The 15,046-nt window shown below is 37.3% G+C and overlaps 1 long non-coding RNA gene across 4 annotated transcripts in view; it reads left to right on the forward strand.

Annotated features, from left to right (window-relative positions):
• LOC134810913 (uncharacterized) overlaps positions 1 to 15,046 on the forward strand; it is a 304,196-nt gene that overhangs the window by 194,046 nt on the left and 95,104 nt on the right. For all 4 annotated transcript variants that reach the window (XR_010159668.1, XR_010159670.1, XR_010159671.1 and 1 more), the window contains exon 3: positions 4,952 to 5,103. This is a non-coding gene — a long non-coding RNA (uncharacterized LOC134810913). The remainder of the gene's footprint in view (positions 1 to 4,951; positions 5,104 to 15,046) is intronic.

The raw sequence follows: 15,046 nt of genomic DNA on the forward strand, positions 1-15,046 counted from the left end.
TGCTTTGAATGCGTCCCAGAGATTCTGGTATGTTGTGTCTTTGTTCTCGTTGGTTTCAAAGAACAGCTTTATTTCTGCCTTCATTTCGTTATGTACCCAGCAGTCATTCAGGAGCAGGTTGTTCAGTTTCCATGTAGTTGAGCGGCTTTGAGTGAGATTCTTAATCCTGAGTTCTAGTTTGATTGCACTGTGGTCTGAGAGATAGTTTGTTATAATTTCTGTTCTTTTACATTTGCTGAGGAGAGCTTTACTTCCAACTATGTGGTCAATTTTGGAATAGGTGTGGTGTGGTGCTGAAAAAAATGTATATTCTGTTGATTTGGGGTGGAGAGTTCTGTAGATGTCTATTAGGTCCGCTTGGTGCAGAGCTGAGTTCAATTCCTGGGTATCCTTGTTGACTTTCTGTCTCGTTGATCTGTCTAATGTTGACAGTGGGGTGTTAAAGTCTCCCATTATTAATGTGTGGGAGTCTAAGTCTCTTTGTAGGTCACTCAGGACTTGCTTTATGAATCTGGGTGCTCCTGTATTGGGTGCATAAATATTTAGGATAGTTAGCTCCTCTTGTTGAATTGATCCCTTTACCATTATGTAATGGCCTTCTTTGTCTCTTTTGATCTTTGTTGGTTTAAAGTCTGTTTTATCAGAGACTAGGATTGCAACCCCTGCCTTTTTTTGTTTTCCATTTGCTTGGTAGATCTTCCTCCATCCTTTTATTTTGAGCCTATATGTGTCTCTGCACGTGAGATGGGTTTCCTGAATACAGCACACTGATGGGTCTTGACTCTTTATCCAACTTGCCAGTCTGTGTCTTTTAATTGGAGAATTTAGTCCATTTACATTTAAAGTTAATATTGTTATGTGTGAATTTGATCCTGTCATTATGATGTTAGCTGGTGATTTTGCTCGTTAGTTGATGCAGTTTCTTCCTAGTCTTGATGGTCTTTACATTTTGGCATGATTTTGCAGCGGCTGGTACCGGTTGTTCCTTTCCATGTTTAGCGCTTCCTTCAGGAGCTCTTTTAGGGCAGGCCTGGTGGTGACAAAATCGGTCAGCATTTGCTTGTCTGTAAAGTATTTTATTTCTCCTTCACTTATGAAGCTTAGTTTGGCTGGATATGAAATTCTGGGTTGAAAATTCTTTTCTTTAAGAATGTTGAATATTGGCCCCCACTCTCTTCTGGCTTGTAGGGTTTCTGCCGAGAGATCCGCTGTTAATCTGATGGGCTTCCCTTTGAGGGTAACCCGACCTTTCTGTCTGGCTGCCCTTAACATTTTTTCCTTCATTTCAACTTTGGTGAATCTGACAATTATGTGTCTTGGAGTTGCTCTTCTCGAGGAGTATCTTTCTGGCGTTCTCTGTATTTCCTGAATCTGAACGTTGGCCTGCCTTGCTAGATTGGGGAAGTTCTCCTGGATAATATCCTGCAGGGTGTTTTCCAACTTGGTTTCTTTCTCCGCATCACTTTCAGGTACACCAATCAGACGTAGATTTGGTCTTTTCACATAGTCCCATATTTCTTGGAGGCTTTGCTCATTTCTTTTTATTCTTTTTTCTCTAGACTTCCCTTCTCGCTTCGTTTCATTCATTTCATCTTCCATTGCTGATACCCTTTCTTCCAGTTGATCGCATCGGCTCCTGAGGCTTCTGCATTCTTCACGTAGTTCTCAAGCCTTGGTTTTCAGCTCCATCAGCTCCTTTAAGCACTTCTCTGTATTGGTTATTCTAGTTATACATTCTTCTAAATTTTTTTCAAAGTTTTCAACTTCTTTGCCTTTAGTTTGAATGTCCTCCCGTAGCTCAGAGTAATTTGATCGTCTGAAGCCTTCTTCTCTCAGCTCGTCAAAATCATTCTCCATCCAGCTTTGTTCCGTTGCTGGTGAGGAACTGCGTTCCTTTGGAGGAGGAGAGGCGCTCTGCATTTTAGAGTTTCCTGTTTTTCTGTTCTGTTTTTTCCCCATCTTTGTGGTTTTATCTACTTTTGGTCTTTGATGATGGTGATGTACAGATGGGTTTTCGGTGTGGATGTCCTTTCTGTTTGTTAGTTTTCCTTCTAACAGACAGGACCCTCAGCTGCAGGTCTGTTGGAATACCCTGCCGTGTGCGGTGTCAGTGTGCCCCTGCTGGGGGGTGCCTCCCAGTTAGGCTGCTCGGGGGTCAGGGGTCAGGGACCCACTTGAGGAGGCAGTCTGCCCGTTCTCAGATCTCCAGCTGCGTGCTGGGAGAACCACTGCTGTCTTCAAAGCTGTCAGACAGGGACATTTAAGTCTGCAGAGGTTACTGCTGTCTTTTTGTTTGTCTGTGCCCTGCCCCCAGAGGTGGAGCCTACAGAGGCAGGCAGGCCTCCTTGAGCTGTGGTGGGCTCCACCCAGTTCGAGCTTCCCGGCTGCTTTGTTTACCTAAGCAAGCCTGGGCAATGGCGGGCGCCCCTCCCCCAGCCTCGCTGCCGCCTTGCAGTTTGATCTCAGACTGCTGTGCTAGCAATCAGCGAGATTCCGAGGGCGTAGGACCCTCCGAGCCAGGTGTGGGATATAGTCTCGTGGTGCGCCGTTTTTTAAGCCGGTCTGAAACGCGCAATATTCGGGTGGGAGTGACCCGAGTTTTCCAGGTGCGTCCGTCACCCCTTTCTTTGACTCGGAAAGGGAACTGCCTGACCCCTTGCGCTTCCCAGGTGAGGCAATGCCTCGCCCTGCTTCGGCTCGTGCAGGGTGCACGCACCCACTGGCCTGCGCCCACTGTCTGGCACTCCCTAGTGAGATGAACCCGGTACCTCAGATGGAAATGCAGAAATCACCGTCTTCTGCGTCGCTCACGCTGGGAGCTGTAGACCGGAGCTGTTCCTATTCGGCCATCTTGGCTCCTCCCCCCCACATCTTCTTTATCTAGTTCACTGTTGATGGGCATTTAGGGTGATTGCTTGCCTTTGCTATTGTGATTAGCGCTGGCTGTGATGAACATGGAAGTGCATGGGTCTTTTTGGTGGAATGATTTAATTTCCTTTGGGTTTATATCCAATAGTGGGATTACTGGGTTGAATGGTAGCTCTGTGTTAAGTTTTTTGAGCAATATCCAAACCACTTTCTATAGTGGCTGAACTAATTTACATTCTTCCAATAGTGCGTAAGCATTCCCTCACCAGTATCTATTCTCTTTTGACTTTTTAATAGTAGCCATTCTGATTGGTGTGACATCTCAACATACCAACTGGTGCGGTATCTCACTGTGGTTTTGATTTGCATTTCTCTGATGATTAGTGATAATAAGCATTTTTTTCATATGTTTGTTGACCATTTGTATATCTTCTTTTGAGAAGTATCTGTTCATGTCTTTTGTCCGCTTTTTAATTTTTTTTTAAGTTCCTCATAGATTCTAATATTATACCTTTGTTGGATGCATAGTTTGCAAATATTTTCTCTCATTCCGTAGGTTGTGTGTTTACTTTGTTGATAGCTTCTTTTGGTGTACAGAAGCTCTTTAGTTTAATTTGTTTCCACTTGTCAATTTTTGTTTTTGTTGCAATTGCTTTTGAAGACTTAGTCATAAATCCTCAAGGCTGATGTCCAGAACAGTATTTCCTAGGTTTTCTTCTAGGGTTTTTATGATTTGAGGTCTTACACTTAAAACTCTAATCCATTTTTAATTAGTTTTTGTTTATGGTGATGGGTAGGGATCCAGTTTTATTCTTCTGCAAATGGCTAGCCTACTATCTCAGCACCATTTATTGAATAGGAAGCTCTTTTCCCATTGCTTATTTTTGTAGACTTTTTCAAAGATAAGTTGGTTGTACGTGTGTAGCTTTATTTCTGTTTTCTCTATTCTGTCCCATTGATCTATGGGTCTGTTTCTGTACTAGTACCATGTTGTTTTGGTTACTATAGCCTTATAGTATAGTTTGAAGTCAGGTAGTGTCATGCCTTCAGCTTTGTTCGTTTTGCTTAGGATTGCTTTGGCTATTTGGGCTCTTTGATTCTGTCTGAATTTTAGGATAGTTTTTTCTATTTCTGAGAAAAATGATACTGATAGTTTGATAGGGATAGCATTGAATCTGTGGATTGCTTTGGGCAGTATGGCCATTTTAATGATATGGATCCATCTAATCCATGAGCATGGAATGTTTTTCCATTTCTTTGTGTTATCTATGATTGCTTTCAGCAGTGTTTTGTAGTTCTCCTTGTAAAGATCTTTCACTTCCTTGATTAGATGTATTCTGAGGTATTTCCTTTTTGTGTGTGTGGCTGTTGAAAATGGGATTTGTTCTTGATTTGAAGCTCAGCTTGAACATTATTAGTGTATAGAAATGCTAATAATTTTGTGCATTGATTTTGTATCCTGAAACTTTACTGAAGTTATTTATCAGCTCTAGGAGCCTTTTGGTGGAGTCTTAGGGTTTTCTCAGTATAGAATCATATTGTCCATGAAGAGAAATAGGAAATGACTCCTTATTTTCCTATTTGGATGCCTTTTATTTTTTCTGATGCCTGGTTGCTCTGGCTAGGACTTCCACTACTGATTTGAATTGGAGTGGTGAGAGTGGGCATCTTGTCGTTTTCTGGTTCTTAAGGTGAATGCTTCCAGCTTTTGCCCATTTAATAAGATGTCTGTGGGTTTGTCAAAGATGGCTCTTAATATTTTTAGGTAAATTCCACTGCCTAGTCTGCTGAGGGTTTTCATCATGAAGGGATGTTAGATTTTATCAAAAGCATTTTCTGCCTCTATCGAGATGATCATTTTTTTTTTGTTTTTATTTCTGTTTATCTGGTGAATCACATTTATTGATTTGCATATGTTGAACCAACCTTGCATCCCAGGAATAAAGCCTAATTGATTATGGTATATTAACTTTTGGATGTGCTGCTGGATTTGGTTTGATAGTACTTTGTCAAGAATTTTTGCATCTAAGTTCATCAAGAATATTAGCCTGACAGTTTTTTTTTTTCATTGTGTCTTTGCCAGATTTTGATATCTGACTGATGCTGTCTTCGTGGAATGAGTTAGGAAAGAGTCCCTCCACGTCAACTGTTTGGAATATATTCAGCAGGATTGGTATCATTGCATGTCTGGCAGAATTTGACTAGGAATCCATCTGGTCCAGGACTTTTTTGTTGGTAAGTTTTTAATTACTGACTCAGTTTCAGAACTTCTTATTGTTCTGCTTAGGTTTTCACTTTCTTCCTGGTTTAGTCTTAGAGATTGTATGTTCCAGGAATTTATCCATTTCGTCTATATTTTCTAATTTGTGTGCATAGAATTTCCATAATACTTTCTGCAGATCTTTTCTATTTCTGTGTAAGCAGTTTTAATGTCATCTTTGTCATTTCTGATTGTACCTAATTTGGATTTTTTTGTTAATTGGTTAATTAATCTCATTTATTATTTTGAATAACTGATTCCTGTTTTCATTGATCTTTTATAGGGACTTTTGCATATCAATTTTATTTTGCTCATCTCTAATTTTAGTTATTTATTTTCTTCTGTTAGCTTTGGAGTTGGTTTGTTCTTTTCTAGTTTATCGAGGTGCAATGTTAGATTGTTAATTTGAGATCTTTCTAACTTCTTGGTGAAAGTGTTTAGTGCTATAAACTTTCCTCTTAACACTGCTCTATCTACATCCCAAGAATTTTGGTGAGTTGTATCTCTATTTTCATTAATTTCAATGAATTTTTTATTTATGGCTTAATTTCATTTTTCACCCAAGAGTTGTTCAGGAATAAGTTGTTTAATTTCCATGCATTTGAGTTGTTTTGAGAGATCTTGTTGTTATTGGTTTGTGTTTTTATTGCACTGTGTGGTCCAAGAGTGTGCTTGGCATGATTTTGATTTTTAAAAAAATTTATTTAGACTTACTTTATGACTGATCATGTGGTCAATCTTAGTATATGTTCCATGTGCAGATGAGAAGAATGTATACTCTGTGGTTGTTGGGTGGACTATTCTGTAGATGTCTATTAGTTCCAATTGGTCAAGTGTCAAGTTTTAAGACCAGAATTTCTTTCTTAGTTTCTGCCTCGATAATAACACTGTCAGTGGGGCGTTAAAGTGTGCCACTATTATTATTTGGCTGTCTAGGTCTCTCCATAGGCCAAGAAGTACTTTTTTTTTTTTATGAATCTGGGTGCTCCAATGTTGAGGGTATATACAGTTATAATAGTTAAGTCTTCTTGTTGAATTGAACCCTTCATTATTATGTAATCCCTTCTTTATTCTTCTTAATTGTTAGTTTAACATCTATCTTATCTGATATAAAAATTATGACCCCTATTATTTTTTGTTTTCTGTTTGCATGGTAGATTTTTCTTCATCCCCTTACTTGGAGACTGTGGATGTTGTTACATATGAAGCGGGTCTCTCAAAGAGAGCAGATAGTTTTGTCTTGTCTTTTATCCAGCTTGCCACTCTTTGTTTTTTAAATGTGCATTTAGACTGTTTAAATTAAGGGTTAATATTGACATGTGTGATTTTGATGCTGTCATCGTGTTGTTAGCTGGTTTTTTTTAGACTTGTGTAACTGCTTTACAGTGTTTGTGGGTTATGTGCTTAAGTGTGTTTTTGTAGTAGCAGGTGTTGTTCTTTCACTTTCATGTTTAGCACTCCCTTAAGGAACTTTTGTAAAGCTAGTCCAGTTGTAACAAATTTCCTTAGCATTTGCTTGCCTGAGAAGGATTTTATTTCTCTTTCACTTACATAACTGTTGAATGGATGATTTTTGTAAGAGCAAATGTCTGCTGGGGTAAACAAGTAAATAAATGGGAGCTATCTCATAATTTTGTGTGAATAATTATGCTGGAAATTTACATGGATATTCAGAATGGTCTATTCCAAAGATGTGTGTCTGAAATTTGTGTTTACCTCCTTTTAATTCACGAGGTTATTATAATCTTTTTCTTAGATCTGTCTTTTCATCTGCTATTTTATGATGGATACAAATCTTAGAAACAGAAAGCATTTACAAAACAAGTTATGAAAGAGTCCCAGTGTGGATGGTACATGGTGAATATGAAGAGAAGACTTAGGTTTGGGACTTAATTCCTACATTAAATTGCTATGTTACTTTTGCAAACTCTCTTCTCTCCTGTGAGCATCAGATCTATGATCGGAGAATAAGGGAATGAAGTTAGATCAACTCTAAAGTTTCTTCCAGGTCTAAAATTTTAAGTGGCATTGAAGTTAAAAGACCAGGACTATTGGAAAAGGCAGTATGGTGTTGAAGAACAAACTAGGCAGGTGTGGTTCATATTCCTGCTCTTCTGCCAGCTGTGTGACTTGGGGCCAGTTGCTCAACTTTAGATAGGCCGTATGGTATAGCAAGTAAGAACCCTGGGCTGAGGCTGAATTCATATCCTAGTTTTGTCATTGAATTATGCTGTGAACTTGGACAATTCATTTTCTCCAAGTTTAAAAGGGCACTTAAAACACATGGTGTGTAGTTTACACTAAACAAGTGAGCATTTGGAAAGCAGAATAATATGTCTGCCTTACACAGACACACACACACACACACACACCTGCCTATAATGCTAGCTCTTATTTTATTAACATCACTAGGCTTCATGATTTTCTCATATTTAAAGTTAGAATAATAATTCATACATTGTCAATTCATCATTTTTGTAGGGTTTGGGGGAAGAATATATAGGGACTCAATCTCTGCATCCACTTACTGAGTGCCAAGTACTTGTTAGGCCATACCTGGGTATTTCATATGTCACTGTTGTTTTTAGAGATCGAGGTAACTGGTGAAGGCTTCACAGAGGTGACTGGAGCTGAATTGTAAAGGATTATGAAAATTCATTATTTTATTCTCTCTAAATATTTAACCCATTATTTTTTGAATGCAAACTGTGTGACAGACACTGCTCAAGGAAAGAGGTGAATAATGGTAAGTACCCATTCTTTATTTATCATATATTTTGGAAGAAGCCCCAGCCAATATAAAAATAAACAAATAAAGACTGTTTTGATAGTAAACATTTCTATAACTTAAATGAAGCAATGCCAGGGAATAAAAACTGATGGGAGAGGGACAGAATGAGATTTAGAAAACTATTAAAGATGAGATTTATAGACTCTGAAGATTCTTACGAGTATTTATTGAAGGAGGATTGTTCTTAGTATATTCGTACAAAGTTAAATAAATATGTTTCCTTTGATTTATATTGTTTTATAACCACTTTCTCTGGCATGAACCATAATGTGTATGGTCTCCTATCCTGACAAATAGTCTCTTTTTTTGTCCAGATTTTGTGATAGGTGAAATATTCAAAATGTAGTGAACCTACATAGGGTTGTTATCTACACTGAGTCACAAAAGGAAGGCATTTGACAATTTTTATGTTAGGGTTATATAGCCAGAGCCATAGACACCTGGAATGCTTTTTGGGAAAGAAGTTTCACGTGGGCTGTTTAGTTCAGGGTTTTGGGTGGGTGTGGTTGTAATGCATCCATCTTCCCTTCAATCTGTCTTTCTTTGATCACATGAACTTGAACACAAGAAAGTCCTCTGAATCTTGGGAGGGGAAATTAAACAGTTGGAAAATGAGCATATTAGCTTTGAGGCTGTGACTATCCCATTTTGCTCCTCAAGCAATTTCAGGTGGAATGCATGTGAAGATAGTGAAGACAAAACTGTCAAAGTATAAGTGATGCTCAGGAAATCAAGGTGCATTCAAACTAGAACAGCTACAGAACATCTGGTACCAGTTTGCATTTCCTTTCAATTCTTTAATACTGGGATTTACAGGAAGAGGAACACATTTTGAAGTCCTTCCTGTACTGGGAATATAGAGATAGGAAGAGCAGCTACTTTTGTGGAAGAATAAATGAGAATTCATTTTTTTCTGAGAACATCTGTACGCCAAATATTACTTTAACATGCATTATTTCAAATACAACTGCCTATGCTATCTAAATTTGGACAACAGTCTTCAGTGTACAAATATAATTCATACTTGTTCATCAGTGTAATCCTAACAAATCTGTTTTATAGGTACAGAGTGATGAAACATATGGGCTCTGGATTAGAATTCATGAATTCAAATCCTAACTTTACTACTTTCTTGATATGTGACTTTGGATGAATTTGTTTCACCCTATGCCATATCATTCTTATTTATAAAATAGGAATAAAGATAATATTGACTACCTATGAGGATTAAGTAGTTTAATAAAAGTAAAGCAGTGTAATTAGGATAGTTGTTGGCACACAAGTATGCAATAAATGCTAGCTCATTTTATTATTCTAATATTATGTCTACGGAAAGAGTCTTTAGAAAATTGTCTTGCCCAAGAACATACAGATAACAATTGGCAATGTTTGACCTTAAGCTTTGTTTTCCTGACTCTGATTCATACTGTTAATTTTTGAATACACTTTGCATTTAATGCCTTGTGATTAACACCGAGGAGAGAAATACAGACATATCTCCTGCTCTGAAGACACTTTACTAGTATCTTCTTTTTTGTCATAACAGGCTATGGAGAAAGGGTATTGGTTTATATCTTACTTAACACTTATTAGATTTTATTCAAGAAGATTGGAAAGTTTTCACTGAATATCTTCAAAGATACTTAAATATTTTCCAAAATTTCAAAAAGATTAAATTGAATGATGAATAAAATGGCTTTAGTTGACGAAAGCTTTAATTTGGGGGACTAGCAAACATCAGAGTATTCTCATTATTTTTTGCAAACTGAAGACCTCTTGACTGGACCAAAGGAAGATACACAACAAACAGAAAGGCTAGTATGGAGGGGAGGAATAGGTCTAAGAGCATGGTATAAAGAAGGTACACATAAGCATTTTCCCTTCATATGAATCTACTTCACTCTCTCTCCAACACTCTTCAATGATCCCCATTGCCCAAAGCTTATAATCTAAGATGCTTAAAAGAGACCGAAAGGCTTTCCAAGAACTGAGCTTCCTCACCTCATCTCCCGTCTGTCTCCCACTCCTTTCACTCTATGCTTGAGAAACACTGGACTGCTCAGCCTCACACTAGATGATTCTGCACATGACTCATCTTTCCCATTTGTCCTACTGCCTGGAATGCTTTTGACATCAATTATTTGCAAAACTGAAATCTACTCATTAATTAAGTCTCAACTCAGACTCCTACCTTCCAGGAAGCCTTTGCTGATGGAGTTAAAAGCCCATTCTCACCCACATAGCATCTTTATTATCACTCTTATTTCATGATCCTAACATTCTCTATGTGTTTTTCCCCTCCACTTCCTCATCTGCATTTCTTAATCTTTCACGGGAACTTGTCTTTTTTTTTTTTTTCCTGCTGATGATCAGGGGCCACATCTCTCTAGTAATACATCAGATCACAGCAGGGCAGCAGGCAGAGATCCCCCACAAACCCTCACACATGTGGAGCCTAAAAGTAACAGTTCTGCCTCTCCTCATCTGCCCCCATCCCTTACCCAAAGAGAAACATTTACCTTGGATGATGAGATTTATCAAAAGGTAGAATATGCCCTTTTTAATTATTGAAAATTATGTTTTCTCTTTTTTATGACTAGCAAGTGTTTCTCTAGCAGGAAATTTTCAAAATCCCTGAAGCATAAGGGTATCATATACTATAGTATGCAAATATCCTATGACCTGATTTTAGCTGTTTGTCAACATATAAATCTTCTAGGGACTCACCATTAAGTTTATTGTTCAGACAATCCTCTTGTATTAGAAGCACACTGACTGCCAGTTAATCTCTTTATACATGGAATAAAGGTCAATTTTGAGACTTACAAACATCATAGATTCATTGAGTCTTAAATTTCTAAAGGGGTAGATTTACAAAAGCTTAGAATTTTACTCCTTTAAGCCAAATAGAAATCTTCTGTGAGCGAGAATGATTTTTTCCGCTTGTTTCTTATCTGTTTGTGTTCTCTTTCTTCTCCTTCTTCCTACTCCTCTTCCTCCTACTCATTTTGCTTCTTCTCCTCTCCCTCCTCCTCTTCTTCATCCTCCTTCTCTTCATGCCACATATTGCCTAAATGGCACTCAGATGTTTTGACAATTTTGACAATAAAGAATTGTACTACTGACCCGGCGCAGTGGGTCACGCCTGTAATCCCAGGACTTTGGGAGGCCAAGGTGGGCGGATCACCAGGTCAGGAGATCAAGACCATCCTGGCCAACATGGTGAAATTCTGTCTCTACTAAAAATACAAAAATTAGCTGGGTGTGGTGGCACGCGGCTGTAGTCCCAGCTACGAGGGAAGCTGAGGCAGGAGAATCACTTGAACCAGGAAGTCAGAGGTTGTAGTGAGCTGAGATCATGCCATTGCACTACAGTCTGGTGACAGAGCGAGACTCCATCTCAAGAAAAAAAACAAAAAGAATCATACTACTTATTTTCCCTCAGAACAGCTTTAATACACATGTACTCAAATGCAATTCCCATTTCTATAGATTTATTTCACAGGAAAAAAATTTATCTAACTTCTATTTATCATTAAAAACTTAACTCAGGTATCAGTTATGCAAGAACATATATATATATAATATACCAGGTAGATCTAAATATATATATTTATATATTTATTTAATAATATATATTTAATATATATATATCTGGCAAATAAAATAACAATAGCACATATAATGATAAATAATATGGTACTAAATATATGTATTGCTTATTATAAATCAGCTAGATCTAAATATATATATGTATTATATACATAATTGGTGAGATATGTATCTGTCTCTCTCAGAGTTTCTAGAGCACTGCTGTCCAACTGAAATATAAAGTGAACCACAAATTTAGGTCATATGAAATTTTAAATTTTTTAGTAGTCATATTAAAAACCAAAATGAAATGGGTACATTAAGTAATATCTTTTACATAATATATTCAAAATATTATTTCAAAATAGAATCAATGTAAACAATAATTACATTTTAAGTTCCTTTTTGGTACTAAGTTTTAGAAGCCTGGTGTGTATATTATACTTTCGGCACATTTTTATTTGGACTATCCACATTTCAGTTGTGTTGTTGGCACATGTGCTTAACGGCTACTCTATTGCACACACTGATCTAGAAGACAGGGACTATTCCTCTCCATTTCTTTGCCAGTGCAAAGAAACAGGCCCTGTGGTGTATGGCATCCTTAAATATATAGCTTTTATAGTGGGTTGAATAAACAAAAACACAATTCAAATATAGAACAATCATAAATTTTAAGGATATCAGTATATTTAAGGAAATTATACTGTTTTGTGATTGATGTATTGGTTTATGATTTCCATAAGCTTGGAAATAAGGAGAATGTTCTGGCACAGATATCGTATTTTCCAGTAGAGAGTAGAGATTTAACTTAGTGGGAACTTAATGGCACAAGAGAGATTATTCAGTTCGTGGAAACTATTCATACCAACACTTTAGAAGTGGAGGACCAATAAGGTTTCTCGTAAGCATAGGATTTTATTGCACTGATAGTCCAAACAACATAGCCAGTGAATGCATAGGGGTGGAATAGGGTTGGGGCTATATTTTCTACCCTCTCACATCTAGGCTGTCTTGATAAATATCACATTATTTAAAAGATGGACAAGTCTAGTAGGGTTCACAAACCCCATCAGGATAGCAATTTGCCACAGGAAGTTGATAGGTCTGCTATCATTTTCTTCTCATCAACTAAATATCATTTTATTTGTCGTTTTATTGACTAAATTTCATATACTCTTTGACCTAAGCCTTTGAGTCAGTGTCTCTCTGTTAACAAAGGGTTGCTCAGTTTCTATCTTTTCCCCCTACTCCCTGTCTCTTTCATTGTTCTTTGGCATTCCTCATAAAAGTACTCAGAGAAAAATTCATGTGATTCAGACATAATTAAGAGTTGGAAGGAATTCTCTTAAAGTTCTGAGACTTCCTGAACAAGCTTGCCAGAATTTATGTGTTCACAAGATTATTGGTTTCCATTGTAATCTTCTCAGAAAACATTGTACTTATCCTCACAATATTGCCCTGATAAGAATATTCTTGTGGCTTCTAATAACATTGATTTCAGGGTCATATTATAAACATCCGCAAATATGACTCATTTTGTTAGCACACTTTATTTTCTTTCCGAAATACTACATTACTTAGTTCAATAACCCACATTTATTCACAAGGTGTGGATTAACTTTCGCCTGTTTGCAAAATAATATTCACTTAAAAAGAAAATGATTTGTGAAAGGTTTGAAGGCAGTTCCCAAAAGATGTTGAGCAATTAATAGTATTATTAGAGTGAGGATAACAGTGTCTCAAGGGAACTATTCTCTAATAGTATTTCTTGCGTAAGTGAAGAGTTCGGGTGTCCCAATACAAGTTAGACTCATTTCTAACTGACTTCAAGTTAAGAGAATATGGAGATACTCTTATTATTTGCATTTGATACCATCTTCTGACAAGGCCTATAAAATTACGGCACAGAGTATGAGACAGGACATAATTTTACATATATTGTTAGCGGACAATTAGACATCCTGTATCTAGTTTACAAGGTTTTACATGGCAAGCCTGAATTCACCTCAATTTGTTTGCAAATATTTTTCTGCCTAACTGTGAAGTTGGTCTATACCTAACTTTACCCACTCTACTTTCTGCCTAAGCTAGAGCTTATTTTCTGTATATTTCTTTTTCAGTTCAGTTCAACATCTGTTGATTGAGCACTCACTCTGCCAGCTGGGGCCCCAGACATGAAGACAATACTGTCCTTTATCAGAGAGAACTTAAAGTTGGTTAGAGAACCTGATGCTTAAACAGTTTTAATTTCTTAGAGTCAGTACTATAGTAGAGGGATGCAGTAGCTTATGTGGAGGCAAGATCATTTGTTCACCAAATACTTACTATATATGCACTCTGGGGCAAGTACTAATGATATAAGGTATCTGGATGGAGTTTAGCTCCTAGGTGGAACATATAACAGATCTTAGTCACCAAGAAGAAAAGAACTCGTTTGTTTCTCCAGAGACTTCTCTCAGTTCAGATTGCTCTGCATTTTAGGAAGAGTTTTGTATCTCTTTGAAACTTGTTTCTTCTGGTTCTAAAATCTTCTGAAACTTCCAAATTGCCATATAATTACGTTTTCATTCACTGAATTCGAATCTCTTTCTCTCTTCTTTTATTCCCCTCCTTTTCTGAATATCTGTGGTTCTGTTTTCCTCATTTACATTCCCAGATCTTATGTTGATCTAGTGCATGAAGCTTCTTACAAGTAAGTCTCTTGCCCAATGACTTAACCATTGTAGATTACGTTTGTAATACACAAATGACATTCTATGGATAGATTTTTAAATATTTCAAAATATTAAATATTAAAATATTTTTTCTGGTTATTGGAGTATGAGTATATCCCTTATAATTCAGAGATACAAATTGTTTAGTCTATAAATAGTTTTGCTTTCAACATACGCAAAAATTTACAAGCCAAAACCAAAAATGGCCCAAAGAAATTCCAAGCATTACTTGTGTTCCTTGTAAGATATTAAAACACATGTGGCTGGTTGCTCTTTAATCTCAGCACTTTGGGAAGGCGAGGTAGGTGGATCCCTTGAGCCTAGGAGTTTCAGACCAGCCTGGGCAATGTGGCAAAACCCCCTCTCTACTAAAAATATGAAATTAGCTGAACGTGGTAGTGTGCACCTGTAGTCACAGCTACTCAGGAGGCTGAGGAAGGAGGATCGCTTGAGCCAGAGAGGTCAAGGCTGCAGTAAACTAAGGTCATGCCACTGTACTCCAGTCTAGGCAACAGAGTCTCAAAAAAATAAAAACTAAAATTAAATATATGCAATTTGTAACCTTAGCAACACTTTCATATCTCATTTTCTCTTCATGTTTAATACACAGTACTCAAGAGATTCTCTCATGTATGATCCTCCTTGTAACATCTACACAATATTTCTATTTCCAGTCAAAGCAGCTTTTATTCTACCTCCTACTGTTTCTTTTCATCTCTCTGTCTCCGTCTCTCCCTCTCCCCCACCTTCTCTCTTACATATTATATAGATTGACTTAACCTTTTGTTTGCCACTTTACCCTCTTTGCCGAGCTTTCTC

Source organism: Pan troglodytes, chromosome 7, assembly GCF_028858775.2.
Source record: "Pan troglodytes isolate AG18354 chromosome 7, NHGRI_mPanTro3-v2.0_pri, whole genome shotgun sequence".
NCBI lineage: Eukaryota > Metazoa > Chordata > Mammalia > Primates > Hominidae > Pan > Pan troglodytes.